This window comes from Pipistrellus kuhlii, unplaced genomic scaffold (genome assembly GCF_014108245.1).
Source record: "Pipistrellus kuhlii isolate mPipKuh1 unplaced genomic scaffold, mPipKuh1.p scaffold_m20_p_2, whole genome shotgun sequence".
NCBI lineage: Eukaryota > Metazoa > Chordata > Mammalia > Chiroptera > Vespertilionidae > Pipistrellus > Pipistrellus kuhlii.
The window spans coordinates 8,688,584-8,702,662 of record NW_023425515.1 but is presented as its reverse complement, the minus strand read 5'-3'; the positions used below and the strand labels follow the sequence as shown (position 1 = coordinate 8,702,662).

The 14,079-nt window shown below is 39.6% G+C and overlaps 1 pseudogene; it reads left to right on the top strand.

Moving 5' to 3' along the window:
* The first annotated feature begins 5,566 nt into the window (after positions 1–5,566).
* On the top strand, positions 5,567–7,902 carry LOC118724094 (annotated as a pseudogene).
* Positions 7,903–14,079: the final 6,177 nt, after the last annotated feature.

Genomic DNA, 14,079 nt, shown 5'->3' with positions numbered 1-14,079 from the left:
CATCCCGTCTGCTGTGTTATAAACAGACTCGCAGCCTGCAAATAACCGAATTTATAAACCAGCCTTAGAAGGTTGACTCCAAGGCTGTTTTTAGAATAATTGAAAGGCATTTTTGGAATCTCTACTTTTTAGAAGATGTAAGTGAAAAATTAACTTGGAAGGTTGTTAGCTTGCACCACTCTGGGCTGACTGCAGTGTAACCATACAGACTCCGGGGAAAGATGCTGCCTCACCAGAAAGAGGTAACCCCTGAGCAAATCTTTAAAGGGCCCCGACAGTGAATGCTGGGGCTTTAATAACATACACACTTTTTAAATTTAAATTTAAAATGGTATTGTAAACAAGGTAACTATAAATAAATCGGCATGTGTAAGCAGGAAAAAAATAAAGTTATGAAAGCAGGTAAGGAAGGATGATAACGTTTAACAGCTGGGTGCATCCTATTGACACTACATTTGGGGACAAAGGCATTTTGAAAGGTTACATCTTCTAGGACTATTACTTTTCTATTAAAAAAAGTTGTCAAGACTTAAGCCAACTAAATTTACCTACAAAGAAAACAATTGCCTTATTCTTTGAGGATGGATGCAAAATCCTTATTGGTTGGCTCAAAGAAAATCAGACAATAAAGGTTATTTGCTTAAAAATGAGTAATTTTGACTGCTCTATTTAGTACATATAGTTCCTTTCCTTGTCCTTCAAGTGGATTCTATTCATTCTGGCACAGAATAATCAAGGACAAGGACATTTTTTCTTAATTCCAATAACCGCTATCACCATTTCTGAGCTACCATTCAAGGTTCCTGTGTCATGGAGTGAAATTCTTTATGAGTACAGGGTGTGTGGGGACATGATAACCTAAACAAGGATGCATTATCCCTTTGCTCTGAAATTCCACTTTTACCTCTTTCTCTGAATTGTATTGAACTAAAGAGTTCATTTTCTCTGTATTTTAAAAAAATATTTAAAACCCACTGTATCAAAAAAAAAAAAAAAATCTTCCCAAGTTGCAACAGGCTATTTTTAAAGAATGCCTGTTAGGTACAGACTACAACCCTACAATTGTTAGGGCATGATCTACTCATTCTTGGATGAAATTAGATCTATGATATGAATATCCACATAAACTTCCACTTAATTAAAAAACAAATGCCTGAGGAAAGAGCTGGAAGCTTAAAATAAGTATACATTTCTAAGGATCTTTGCAATTCCATGTATTGCCACTCCCACATTCAAATTTCAAAATGTGCTCTGCCAATTAGGGGACAAAGGTAAGACTCTTCAATGTAAAATGGTGGGTTTTGTGTGTGTGTGTGTGTGTGTGTGTGTGTGTGTGTGTATACACAAATTGTCATTCAGCATTATGCCCTAAAAAAAATTATTTATAATCAAAACACATCTGATTTGGAAATAATCATTTTTGAAGTTATCATTGTGATTTTTTTTAACTTCGCAGCCCGTGGTTGTAATGATTTATGTGAAGTTCTTTAAAAAAAAAAAAAAATGCATTCCTCGGCAAACACATCCATCCACCATTGTGAGGGAGGACAGCACCTTTTAGTGGAGGACAACACCTCCTAGCGGCATTTCAAAGAATTATCGCATTAACCTCCGTTGTTAAGCTGCCTTGTTCTCAATTTGTCAGAAACATGACTATAAAGCAAGTGCTAATGCTCTGTTTTAGAATACTCTTCAGTTCGTTTGTGTCACAAAGACACAAGGCGGTGAAAAGCAAGCAGGCCGCCATGACTGTCTCTTGACAGTTTTCCCCAGTCTGTATCACCTGAAGAAGGAATTTATTTCGACCATGGTATCAGTGGTTTATTATGTTGTGGCTGGGAAAAGGATAGCTGAATGGGGTTTCCAAATGAAAACTGTGACATTTATTGAGAGCAATAATCTTATAAGGAGGCAGGTGGTGGTTTTTTACCATTCAGACAGATGGAAGACCTAAGTGAAGTTATTTTCTTGTCCTGTTAAAACAAATCAGCCAAAGTAATTCACACTCTTTTTTTTTCTTTTTTCTTTTTTTTTCTGCCTGACTTGTGCTTTGTGTACAATTAAGTATCAAAAGATTATTTTCCTATTGGGTAAAATTCAACACTGTGGGTATTGATTTCCTTTGAAGCCACTGCAATTGTCTAAGCCATTTCAAGTTTTTATAGCAACATAATGTCCATTTCAAATTATCAAAAGAGTATGTATTCTAAGCAAATATAATTATAAATGTTTATACTAATAACATAACAAACTTTTGCTTTAACCAAATTCTCTAAAATTACTTTTCTATATATACTACAGGCAACAAAAATGTAATAACAATGATATTCATTTCCCTAGGACATTCAACCTATTGGCCTAAAATTTTATTGCTTCCCATGTTGTTAAATATTTAGTTGTAGGAACCTATCTGCTGTCCCCCAAGTCTACTATTTTGGGTGGTTTATTACAACCTATTTTGATAGCTTTTGCCTGTACAGCATGCAGTTACAGTGATAGAAAAAAATAAACAAAAGCAATAGAGATTCCTGGCTCAGATGGCTTATTTGAATTGTAAGTTACAGCTGCTCATGCAAATTGATAGAAATTTTACTTCTTTTTACTCTAAAGAAGCTTCAGATAAATGTCAAGAGGAATTCAAGGTTGTATTTTTACTAACTTTGATTACTCAGCTTCTGAAACTGAGTAATTCCTGACTCTATGATCTGAGGGAAGGTCGTGGTAATAAAGGCCAGGCAGAAGGCTGGCATGTGGTCTCTACAGCCTGTGTGGCCCACAGGATATTCCCAGCTCATCTGGCAGAGGGAATGGCCGAATGTTCTTTTAAGGGGCTATAATCATTTTAGAGGGTGTTGAGCTTTTCTTGTTTGTCTAAGTAGAAACTTAGGTTTCTAAGTACATTAGGAGATATGTACACTGAGTGGCCGGATTATTATGATCTCTGAATGCATAATAATCTGGCCACTCAGTGAGTGTGTGTGTGTGTGAGTGTGAGTGTGTGTATGTGTGTGTGTGTGTGTGTAAATATTAGAGGCCCGATGCATGAATTTGTGAATTCATGCATGGATGGGGTCTGGCCAGCCTGGCCAGGGGTAGGGGACATGGGCAGTTGGCCAGCCTGTCTGCTGGTCGAACTTCTGGTGGAGGGAACAATTTGCATATTAGCCTTTTATTATATAGGATATACGCTGAATGGCCAAGTTATTATGCATTCAGAGATCATAATAATCTGGCCACTCAGTGTATTTCTAAACACTGATCTCTCTTTTTCTCTCTGAGGTATAATAGTTTGATTTAGATTCTGTGGAAGCTAAAATTAAAAAAAATGGTATTTTCCTTCCACTTTCTAAATTCTTCTAGTTGGGCTAATACTTAACAGAAACAGATTAACAAGACAATCAAATTCCATCCATGTTCATGTGGGGAATTTATAAATGCACTAATGTTCCAAAGACAGGAAGGCAGCATTTGGCACATGTGACATTTTGGACAATGGAGAGAAGTGAAGACGGTATTAGATTGCAGAAGGTGAGGAAGAGCAGAACACATATGGCAAGCATATTCTTGCTGACGACTCAGAAACAATGGGACACAGTGGCTATGTAACTCTTCCTAGCTTCCATACTTAATTCCAATTAGGCTAAGGTGACTATCCTAAGAGTTTCTCCTGAGGCAGGGTTTTCTCTCTGAATTTCAGGCAGAAAAGAGGGCAGGGGATCAAAGGTTTTTTTGAACTCTCTTGTTCAATAGCCAGGATGAAGTCAATATCCCAAAAGACAGCTTCAAGGTGGCAAAACTTTGGCCCCTTCAATACCAACAATTCTCTCTTGCTTCTCTTTGGGGAATGGCAAATATATATATATATATATATATATATATATATATATATATATATATATATTTAGATAATCCCTGAAGCACAAGAAAATATTATTCAGATAGATGTTTTTCTCCTGTTGCTTTTTACTAACTCAAATGGTTTGCTCACTGGGGAAAGATTTAAAATTACATCTAGCTGATGGAATGACCCTTATTACTACTCTAATATCAGAGGTTGTTTCAACTATTAAATCTTCAAATTAGGATCCTCTATTCTGTCCTCAATCACCTTTTAAATATTGAAAAATATATCTTATGTTTAAATTATTTCAAAAAAATAAACACTGAACTCTGCCTCATCTGTGCTTTAATTAAATGTATACTTGGGCCCTAGCTGTTTTGCTCAGTGGATAGAGCATCAGCCTGCAGACTAAAGAGTCCCGGGTTTGATTCCAGTCAAGGCCACATACTTTGGTTGCAGGCTCCTTCCCAGCCCGGGCCCTGGTCAGGGAATGTGCAGGAGGAAACCAATGGAGGTGCTTCTCTCACACTGATATTTCTGCCTTTCCCTCTCTCTTCCACTCTTTCTCAAAATCAATGGGAAAATATCCCCGGGTGAGGATTAAAAATAATAATAATAATGATGGGGAAAAGGTGAAAAATTATATTTGGGAGATGTATTTTACCTTGATTTATTTCATGTGTTTTATTTTCTACTAAATTTACCTTGCTTTGCCTGGTCAGAGGCTAACAAATTTCTCTTTTAAGGAGATTCATAACAAAATTCTACAACAGCAATTTTTAACCTGTGTACCACGCAGACACACTGGTGTTTCATAAGAATTTTTAAAATATGCAATACCTGACAAAGGGGCACTGATCTCTTCTCCCTTAGATCATCAAATTAAAAAAAAAATGACAACAGCAACACAACAATAGCCATCTGGTGTAAATGAATCAAAATTATACCTACTTTTTTTTTCTTGGTCAGATTGGCAAAAAAAATATATTTTTGGTGTGCTGCAGAATTCTAGCAATTAGTTAACGTGTGCCATGAGATGAAAAGGGTTGAAAATTACTTTTCTAGAACAACATTATGATTAGGAATGAGGTTGTGGTTAAGATTCAGAATCAATATTGCCCTGGGGGAACTGTCTGTCTGCCCTCTTTAAAGTGGAGCATTCAGATGAGGTAGACTTGCTTCTTTGTAAAAACACCCATCAAAGCTTCTCGGCAGAACCTTTCCCTGCTGTGTCTTTATTGATCCTTTCAAGCCTCACATTCAGGTTGGGTGTATTTGTAGGTATTAATGAGAGAAAACGTGCAGGCCAGAAAAGTTACATATTTTCAGAAGTCTTGAGCTAATCAATTTCACCAGACAAAGAAGTGCTCCATTTCCAAAGGGTTTTATGTGAAAGGAGACATTTTAGAAGCAATATGAAGACAAAAACCAAGTTGAATATGTGTTTTTTAAAAGAAGCTTGACGCACAAAATAAGATTTGCGAATTAAATAATTAAAGTAAATATCTCTTCCATACAAGAAAAGCTTTGATGGTACATTTTTATGTACAAAGGCATACAGGGGAAGAAAAAAAAAAGACTCATAAAATTACTAGGAAAACTATACAATATTTCTAGAAAACAATTTGATAGTATATAAAGAAACAAAAACAGTTCCACTTCTGAGGTTTATTTTAAGAAGATAATCAGAAAAATCCCACAGGTGCCTAATGGCTCACAAAGTGGCAGATCCTGTGCGAGCCGGTGCAATAGGTTCTGGGTGGAGTAGGTCATGGACCTCACCATCCGGTGACTGGGAGACTTCCATCATGAGGAGAAGTGAGGTGATTGCGGAGGAGTCCATGTTATGCATCCAGATGGCCCTGAGTCACCTTCGGGAAATATGGGAATTGATTGGGATCCCCATATTTGTAACAGTGGTTACAATTAACTCAGGTTGTACATAAGCATATCAAGGACCTCCTGGATATGATGCTTGCTGAAGAGGAAAGTCTGAAGGTGAGGCTCATTAAAAGCACTGGCAATTGTCAAAGAGAGTTGGCTGTATCATGTAGCGACTTGCATGTTGAGCCATTCCAGGAGGAAGGAGAGCTGACAGTCTTGCAGCTAGAAAAAGACTTGCACACTCAGGGGGAGCTGAGGCCCAGACAGGAACAGGAGAGGAAACCTGAATTAAAACTACTTGTGGAACAAGATCAAGAACTGTGTGAAGTTCTTTGCACGCCACACTACGACAGTGACTCTGTGCCCAGCCTGGAAGAGCTGAACCAGTTCAGACAACATCTGTCAACTTTGAGGGCAACACAGGCATCCTGGCATGAGGAGCTGATCAACACCCAAAGACAGATCCCACTGCGAATGGAAGAATTGGATCACACCCCAGACACAAACTTCGAAAGAGAGGCGGTGTGTGAAGATGAAATGCCTTTTGTTTACCTTTGGGAAATATGGCAGCATTACAGAAGTTGCTACAGCAGCTGGAAAGGCTGAAAGCACAAAATGAAGCAGTGTGTGAGGGGCTGTGTGCTCAGATCCGGTAGCCCTGGGACAGACCGCAAATACCAGAAGAAGAGAGAGAAGCTGTTGTGGCCATGGTTATGACAGGGTCAAAGGCCAAAGTTCAGAGAGCGCTTTGCAAATGCAAACCATGAAGAAATTGAGACGAAACCAGTGGAACTGGCTAAGTACTGGGACCGGTGTTTCTACAGCCAGGACCAGAGACAAGCTTTTGCTGCTTACTATGGTGAGGACTATACAGGAAGTCTGCTCCAGGTACATGATATTAAGGTTGTGCCTTTAAGGAACTACTACGAGATTCACAAAGAACTCTTGGAAGGCGTGCAGAAGCGGGAAGAAAGCTGGAGGCTTTTCTTCAAGTTTGAGAGAAAACCATCAGATCCAAGTCGATTTACAAACCGTAGAGGAAATCTTCTAAAAGAGGAAAAGCAACAACCCAGGCTCCAGAAAACACTCTCTAAGCTGGAAGAGGAATTGGAGGCCCAGATTGAAATGTGGGAACAGAAACACTCAACATCATTAGTGGTCCATGGGCAGAAATCCATGGAGTATGTGACTGTGCAGTGGGAGATGCATCAGTTAGAGAAAGAGCAAGACAGGCAGGAAAGGCAACTGAAGAACAAGCAGCAGAAAGAGACAGAGATGGTGTATGGAGCACTCACAGAACACCCAACAAGCGGTGAGGAATGACTCACCCCACACTGGGCAAAGTACGCCAGCGAGAACTTTCAAAGGCCTCCAAATCTGATGCTACATCTCGAATCCTCAATCAACCAAGATCCGTCCCTAAGAAGCCCTGATCAGTCAGCTAGCCGTGGCTTCCTGTGCCTAGACCTGACCCAGTTACACCGAATGGCTTTTCTCTCTCTCCAGTGTAGGTGTGCTGGCTGTCTTGTGCAGTGAGTTGCATGTTGAGCCATTTAAGGAGGAAGGAGAGCTGACAATCTTGCAGCCAGAAAAAGACTTGCACACTCAGGGGGAGCTGAGGCCCAAACAGGAACAGGAGAGGAAACGTGAATTAAAACCACTTGTGAAACAAAATCAAGAACTATGTGAAGTGCTTTGCATGTCACACTATGATAGTGACTCCATTCCCAGCTTGGAAGAGCTGAACCAGTTCAGATAACATTTGGCAACTTTGAGGGCAACATAGACATCTCAACCCTGGCAGGCTCATTACCATGGCCTGGCTTACAGGTTGAAGCCCATCACAGGCCTAGAGGGTCCTTAGACACTTTGTTGGGAGATCTAGAACTTTGCACATGTCAGTCCTGGGGTGTTGTTCCCACTGCACCGTACTCAGAGGGGCCCTGTCTTTAGCTACCTTACTGGTCACTGCAATTCTCCCAAAAGCACTGTTATTTATTCCTGCTCCACCAGTGCAATCCCGCTGTCAGAGCACTAAATAGTTCTAAGATGTGTCCACTGTGGGTCAGGCTGCACGCGGGAGTCCTGCTGTTTTAGTCTGTATATACTTACTTGTCCCGTTGTAAAATATATATTGTTAACAATAAATAAAAATGTGTGTTGCTAGCTTACAAAAACAAACAAACAAACAAAAAGAAAATAATCAGATCTGTACCCCAAAATGATGCAGTTGAAAAGGGTTAACTAGCTAGCTTAAGACAGGAAGGGAGAGGGTCCAGAGAGGATGGAGGCATCTTGGCCTCAGCTATTAAAACAGCCATAAGGCAAGGACAGAGATATATCTGGCCTGAGCAGATGGGGTGATAATTCTCTGGCCAAGAGGAAAAAGAAAAGAAAATAGACCATTTTATTTTTTTGAACAGAGAAGCCAGCAGTTTCAGTCTCAAGGCTTGGCAGGATAAGGTGGCTAGTTACCATAAGGTAGATCAAAAGTAATTCCAACTGGAGCAGATAAGATGAATATTTGGAGGACAAAGAAAATACACAGAATATAGGGAAAGAAGGAGGGGAGGCACCCCTTGGGCTTTGGCCTTTGCAGAGTGACCAATGAGGAAAGCACGGGGGTCCTAAGTTGGAGAAGAGTCCAACTGGAAAGGGTCATGTTCAGACAAAGAGCCGCAGCCTTTATAATGCCTCAAGACAAAGAAAGCGGCTGCCACCCCCTCTTTAGGGGACCCCTCTGACCCTCCTAAACCAGAGACAAGCTTTTGCTGCTTACTATGATGAGAACTACACAGGAAGTCTGCTCCAGGTACATAATGTTGAGGTTATGCCGTTAAGAAACTACTCCGAGGTTCACAAAGAACTCTTAGAAGGCATGTAGAAACGAGAAGAACGCAGGAGCCTTTTCTTCGAGTTTGAGAGAAAATCATCAGATCCAAGTCAATTTACAAACCGTGGGGGGAGCTTCTAAAAGAGGAAAAGCAACGAGTCATGCTCCAAAAAACACTCTTTAAGCTGAAAGAGGAACTGAAGGCCCAGACTGAAATGTGGGAACAGAAACACTCAACATCATTTGTGGTTTAAAAGAGGAAAAGCAGTCTACGGCCATGCCACCCTGAACGCGCCCGATCTACTCTAAAAGAGGAAAAGCAAGGAGCCAAGCTCCAAAAAACACTCTTTAACCTGAAGAGAAAATGAAGGCGAGACCAAGAAGAAATGTAGGGTTAAGGTTTTAGAGAAAACATGTGCTTACAATAAAGTTTCTTCTGCTGGCAATAAAGTTTCTTCAGCTTCAATATAGTTTCAGTACTTCTCACCTACCACCTTTGTCCCTGGCTTCACTCTTCGAATCCATCTGGACAAGAACCCGGGAAAGAAATCACCTTGGCATCCTGCTCAATAGAAGACCCTGAATCACAGTGAAAATTGCTTCTTATAATGACAAATGGAAATGGAAATGCTTACAATTAAGGTAGTATTAGGCTTTCAGGCTTCCCTGTAGAGAGGTTAAGATTAGACAGAAGAGAGGGACTTAGGCAGCTGTTTGTCTCCAGAGCTCCACCGCTTGTCAGTTTTTTCCCCAGAAATATAAGAAATATAAGCATCCTAGAGCCCCCGTCCTTGCTGAGATTACTTTACTGAAGACACGTCAAGACTGTTCCCTTACTATATCAGTTCATTTTCTTTCCTGACCAACCTGCTAACCTGGAATACCACTTTTTGTTTGGATTAGAAAGATTATAAGTGGAGAAAAATTTTTAAAGCAAGCTGTCCATTCAAAGCTTTGGAATTGTACTTGTTTTTGAGATTCCTTCCTTTGTGCACTTTTCATTCTTTTCTGTTCTTTTATTTCCTGTGAGACAGTATCACAGACAACAAATTACTTGATTTGAAAGTGGCTGGATGTTCAGAAGACATCCTCAGCTAGAAATAAGAAATTTCCTCTGCTTTATACAGAACTCATAACTATATGCGATTTATGCTTTTCATTGTTTGGGGAGTTCTATTTTTTTGTTTTTAAGTCCTTGTTTTACTCTGGATTTCTGCCTGGCATTTCAACTTCAGGTCTCAGATCCCTTTTCTCTTTGCATGTTCCAGGCTTCCTTGTAGCTGGCAAGGATCATGCATACACCTGAGCATGTGGGAACAACAGAAACCTATGAATAAACTGTTGATACCGAATTGTGTTCTTATAGATCAATACAACAATAAAGAGGTGTTTCCAGGAAGTAAACATTGTAACTTCTATTCAGTTTCAAAGAGTGTTAAATTACCTGAGAGAGGAATGGGGGAGGGGAGAGTGGGAAACAGCCCAGCCAGTGTAGCTTAGTGGTTGAGCATTTGCCTATGGACAAGGAGGCCACAGTTTGATTTTTCAGTCAGTGCACATACCCAGTTGTGGAATGAATCTCCAGTGTGGGGCATGCAGAAGGCAGTCAATCAATGATTCTCTCTCATAATTGATATTTCTATCTCTCCCTCTCCCTTCCTCTCTGAAATCTATAAAATTATATATTTTTAAAAAGACAATGCTTTTGCTTTGTTTACAAATTTCTTCCTCCAGTAAATCTTTGATTAGATGCTAATAAAATGCTTAAAACCTTCCATATAACTTGTTAATCAAGAGGACAATCATCATGAAATATACATATGTGTACATATATATCATGTAACAGTACATTTTAATATGATTTCACTGAATATTTTGCAATACTGAATAGCCTGACCAAGGTGACATTTGAAAATTATTTTGTACCACTGTTCAACTCCTTCTTATGTTCTTCATGTAGTAAGGAAATAACACCTGTCCTTACACTGCAAGAACATAACCTGAATAAATCCATTTAAAATATCTATATTTTTAAGAATTTGGAATTTGCTTTGGTTTCCTCTTGCTTCAAAATGCTTATATGTTAGCTCTTTCAGGATCAGGCAAGATATAATTCTACATTAGTAGCCTCTATATCTTGTTTGCTTAACATTGATTTAAAAATTTACAGCAAATATGAAAGAACTAAAAATGTGAGTACATGTGGAGAGCACAAAGTTAGTATTTGTGTCCAGTGACATTGGCTAGCTCTGTAATCTGCCCCCCGTATCTTCTTGGCTGTAGATCCGATGACCACTCTTATCCTCTACTTGGCCACCGCAGAAGAGGTTACTCATACTCAGCCTAATTATGCCATTGACTGTGAGAATTGTTTACCTAAAGATTGACATATGGTTTTTTTCTATTGAAAGGAGTCATTCTGGGAAGCCTTTTGGGTTTTTTAAAAGATGTTTGACAAAAAAACTTTTTCCTGCCCCCTGAATAAGGATCTGAGGAGCAGTAATGGCTGCAGCTGTGCAAGGCAAAATACAACCATGTGGAAACAAGCTTGAGATTAAAGCCAAAGTTCTGAGAACAGCTTACCCTTTGATAATATTGCTAAGCAGGTGAACTAACCAGCCATGAAACTGTTCTCTTCCAGACTTCATATTCTGTAAGATAAAAATTCCAGTTAATCTGCTTCAGGATTATGTGAAATGAACACATCCCTATGGAAACTTATATACATATACATGTATATATGCACAGATACATCCTATATAATGAAGAGGGTATATACAAATTAACCATCACTCCAACACACAAGTTGGCTGTCCCCATGGGGTCAAAGATGGCCTCCACAAGATGGCCAGCAGGAGAGGACAGTGGGAGGGACCAGGTCTGCAAAGGAGGGCAGTTGAGAGCAACCAGGCCTGCAGGGGAGGGCAGTTGGGGGTGACCAGGCCTGGAGGGTAGGACAGTTAGGAGTGACCAGCCTGGCAGGGGAGGGCATTTAGGGGCAATTGGACCAGCAGAGGAGCAGTTAAGTATCAATCAGGCTGGCAAGGGAGTGGTTAGGGGGTAATCAGGTTGGCAGGCAGAAGCAGTTAGGTGCAATCAGGCAGGCAGGCAGTTGGGAGCCAGCAGTCTTGTATTGTTTCCCACTGGGCCTAAAAAGGTAGTTGGACATCCCACGAGGGGGCCCAGATTGGACAGGGTGCAGGCTGGGTTGAGGGACATACACACACCTCCCCCCATGCATGAATTTCATGCACCAGGCCTCTAGTCCTATCTAATAAAAGAGAAACACGAAAATTGACCATATCTCTGCTATGCCCACAAGCCACACCCACCAGCCAATCAAATGAGTATGCAAATTAACCCAACCAAGATAGTTTCAGCCATGGAGCTGGAGCAAGCAGCTTATTACCTTTTTAATTTTTTCCTAGAAAAATTATAGAAGACAGAAAATGAGGTGCTTTTAGACTAAAATGAAAATCAGATGAGTTGAGGATCAGAAAAGACACTGACAACCAAAGACAAATTCAGAATGATCTAAAAACTATAAAGTGTATCTAAGTCTACAAATACAGAATTCCCAGGGAGAACCTCAGATGTAGCATGCTTGGAATGCAATGTAAAAGACCATTGCGCTTGTAAATGGGGCCTGACCCAAATGAACTCTCTTTGGAAGCTCAGTTCCATAAACTGAAGCTTTGCCAATCCTTGCTTTTTGTGAAGAGAGCACTGCAGTTCCCTCACAGACTAACTCTAAGTCTCCTCCAAAAACCTGAGGAGATCAGATGCATCATGTTTGCCAGACTGTCTCACTTTGTGTAGATTAATAAATATCTTAGTAGATACTCATTTCCTGTAGAACCAAATATTTTTGTTTCTTAAGGTGAAATTACTGGGATCAGCCTTACCAGCTACTGAAGTTCCCAGATATCAGGTTTCACATAGTGTTCAAGGGTCAACTAATCATTGGCCATCAAGTGCCCAATGATTAGAATACAATTGTGTAAGGCAATCAATCAAAGTCCTATGATTATCTAGACTAAATATGACATATTTGATTAATATTAGGCATGTCAAAAGGCCTACCACAATTGCATTGTTTGACATTCAATATCATTCACTCATTCACGTACTCACTAAATCACTAAATAATATTTCTTGACCTTTTCATGTGCCAGAAGCAAGAATACACCAGTAGATAATCTTATATAATCTCTGCCTTCAAAGTTAGAGTCCAGTGAAAGTTACAAAAATTCTCATTGATGTAAAGTTTATTACTGATTGTAAAATGCACTGGTCTAAGCTGTTTACACATATTTTCCTGCTTTTTCTTTTCAACCAAACCATGTTATTTTTTTTAATCCTCACCTGAGAATATTTTTCCATTGATTTTTTAGAAAGAGTGGAATCAAGATGGAAAGAGAGAAATATCAATGTGAGAGAAACACATTGATTGGATGCCTCCTGCACATACCCCTACCAGGGCCTGGGCTGGGAGGAACCTGCAACCAAGGTGCATGCTTTTCACCAGAATCCAACCTGGGACCCTTAGGTCTTGCAGGCCTAGGCTCTATCCACTGAGCCAAACTGGCTAGGGCATTTATGTTATTATTACTAACCATATGTTATAAATGGAGGGTAAGGGGGAATAATTCTTGGAATGCTTAGATTCATATGCCCAGATTCATCTAGTTAACAAATCACTGCATTAAAACTTTAACCCTAGACCATTCCTATATAATAAAAGTGTAGTATGCAAATTGTTCCCTCAACCAGGAGTTGTCCTGGAGTTCAGCAAAGGGCGGAGCAAGCCAAGGGAAGGAAGGAAATACCCTGCCAGCAATTGGCAGCCAGCATGCAACAAATTGCGTGCACTGGGCCTCTAGTTTTACCATAAATTTTATTGTTTCAAGTAAAAGCAATGGCTCTAAGTACGTAATCATCTATTTGGGAAGAAGTGTTAAATACTTTCTGAAAATAGGGAATATGATAGCTCTTCAACTTTAAAACAGTCTTCTTGTTAATTAGTATTTTTCTTCTTTCTAACAAGAAAGACCCTAACATGACTTTTTTAAAATTATTACATTTTACTAGGCATAAAAACATCATTCTATTAATGCAGGAGATTCATAAATTTGGTTTTCCTCTGCTTTCATATAGACACAAAAAATTAAAGCATATCTATGTCCCACTCAATAGTCAAGTCTTCTCTTGATTAAATGCCATTATTTAGAAAATATAATAAAATAAAAAAAGACTCAATTTGCCATGTAATTGTAATATCCATCACACATGCCGATTACATATCAGGCACACCTTTGCTGGTACTATGCCAAGAATGTGAAAAATAAAGAGTTAACTAAAGAAAGATGTGAAATGTATAAGCTCCTGTAAAATGGCCCTTCTGTTACTGACAGCCTCCAGTAGTAAAAATCCTCAGTGTGGGTCGCTGTCACTGCCAGAGGGTCCTGGGAAGGTTTGGCTATCACAGAGGAACAAAAGGACAGCAAAGTAAATGATGCTT